The 2,500-nt window shown below is 37.4% G+C and overlaps 1 protein-coding gene across 1 annotated transcript in view; it reads right to left on the minus strand.

Moving 5' to 3' along the window:
* Positions 1–2,500, minus strand: part of LOC122254951 (DE-cadherin) — a 192,689-nt gene that overhangs the window by 41,557 nt on the left and 148,632 nt on the right. The gene's annotated exons all lie outside the window — the stretch shown is intronic.

Consider the following 2,500-nt stretch of genomic DNA (forward strand, 5'->3'; position numbering starts at 1 on the left):
GAGAATGAGAGAGAGTGAGAGAGGAACGTGTCTTAAACGTGTTTCCTAAGAAGGTGAAAACAGAGAGAGAATGAGAGAGAGAGAGAGAGAGTGAGATATTGAGAGAGAGAGAGAGAGTGAGAGAGATTGAGAGAGATTGAGAGAGAGAGGAACGTGTCTTAAACGTGTTTTCTAAGAAGGTGAAAACAGAGAGAGAGTGAGAGAGAGAGAGACAGTGAGTGAGAGAGAGAGAGAGAGAGAGGGAGAGAGAGAGAGAGAGAGAGTGAGAGAGAGAGAGAGAGGAACGTGTCTTAAACGTGTTTCCTAAGAAGGTGAAAACAGAGAGAGAGAGTGAGAAAGTGAGAGAGAGTGAAAGAGTGAGAGAGAGAGAGAGAGAGAGAGAGAGAGAGAGAGAGAGAGAGAGAGAGAGAGAGAGAGAGAGAGAGAGAGAGAGAGAGAGAGGAACGTGTCTTAAACGTGTTTCCTAAGAAGGTGAAAACAGAGAGAGAGAGTGAGAAAGTGAGAGAGAGTGAAAGAGTGAGAGAGAGAGAGAGAGAGAGAGAGAGAGAGAGAGAGAGAGAGAGAGAGAGAGAGAGAGAGAGAGTGTGTGAGAGAGAGAGAGGAACGTGTCTTAAACGTGTTTCCTAAGAAGGTGAAAACAGAGAGAGAGTGAGAGAGAATGAGAGAGAGAGAGAGAGAGAGAGAGAGATTGAGAGAGAGAGAGAGAGAGAGAGAGAGAGAGAGAGAGAGATGAACGTGTTCTGAACGTGTTTTAAACGTTTCCAAACATATGTTAAAACTTAGACAGTTGAAGAGACAGAGAAGACGGAGTTAAACCAGACATAGTGGAACGTGTCTTAAACGTGTTTCCAAAGAAGAGTTAGAAGAGAGTGAGTGAAGAGACCCAAAAGATGTGAGAGAGAGTGGAATGTGTCGTGAAGTGAAAACAGAGAAGGGAGCTGAAGAGACCTAAAAGAGAGGGAGACAGGTCTTAAACATGTTTTCAATGGAAGGGTGATGCAGACAGAAATAGTTAGAGAGGTGAATATTCAAAGGCGTTTTAAGCAAAGAATAATATAGAATGTTATGGAAAGATCGAAAAAAGAAATTTAAGAAGATGGTTGAACTTCTTTCAAATATTTGTTTCCCTTTGAAGAATTAGATGATTCAGAAAATTCAAGACTTCGAAAAGGAAAAGGCTGGAAAACAAACTAGAATTGAACCTTTTTCTAAACATATTTGTACGGTAAAAGATAAACATAAAGAGTCAAAGAGAGTTAAATAAGAACTGAACGTGTTTGTAAACAAATGTAAATGAGACCACGTGTATATCTGCAGACACGTGTACAGGTGCAGATATGTTTACATTTAGGAGAGACTCAATCTTTGTTTTGCAACAGCACCTCTTTGATGACGGAGGCTTGCAACATGTGTCCATAATCCGAGGTTCTTACCATGATGTAATTTGTAGGAATACTTATATATTGGTGTGTAAACAAGGTGATTGGGAGGGAGTATTGAACAAGTTGACAATGTTACAGTCACGTTTTGCAATTCATCAACAAACAAATCTCTCTCTCTCTCTTTATACACACAGACACACACACACACATACACACACGCACACACACACACACACGTGTATGTATATAGATATAGATAAAATATAAATGAATGAATAAATATATAAATATATAAATATATAAATATATAAATATATATATATATATATATATTATATATATATATATATACATATATTACATACATACACACACACACACACACACACAAACACACACACACACACACATATATATATATATATTTATATATATATATATATATATATATTATATATATATACATATATACATACACATATATGCATATATATATATATATATATATATATATATATATATATATATATATATTATATATATTTATATATATATATATATATGCATATATGTATACAGTATATACATATATACATATGTAAATATGTACATATATATATATATATATATATATATATATATATATATATATATATATATCACTCTCTCTTTCTCTCTCTCGCTCTCTCCCTCTCTCTCTCTCCCTCTCTCTCCCTCTCTATCCCTCGCTCTCTCTCTCCCTCTCCCTCTCCCTCCCTCCATCCCACTCGGCCGGAATCGTTATCGCCATCCCACAATGTACGTCAAAGTTTGGTTTAATATTTGAATGCTTAGCTGAGTAGTATCGACACAGGAGGAAGCAGAGTAGGAAGAGAGAAAGCAGGAGCAGGAGGAGGAGGAGGAGGAGGAGGAGGAGAAAGAGGAAGGAGAAGAAAAAAAGAGAAGGAGGAGGGAGGAGGGAAAGGGGGGGAGAAAAGGGGAAAGAAAAAGAGGAAGGGGAGGTGATAAGATAAGAAGAGAAAGAGAGAAGATAAGAAAGAAGGAGGAAGGAAGGAAGGAAAGAGGAGGAGGAGAGTTAGGAGAGGGAGTAGGTGAAAGAAAAAGAGGAAGGAGGAGGA

The sequence above is a fragment of the Penaeus japonicus genome, unplaced genomic scaffold (assembly GCF_977035675.1).
Source record: "Penaeus japonicus unplaced genomic scaffold, GWHDUDI00000001_assembly GWHDUDI00000022, whole genome shotgun sequence".
NCBI classification, from domain to species: domain Eukaryota; kingdom Metazoa; phylum Arthropoda; class Malacostraca; order Decapoda; family Penaeidae; genus Penaeus; species Penaeus japonicus.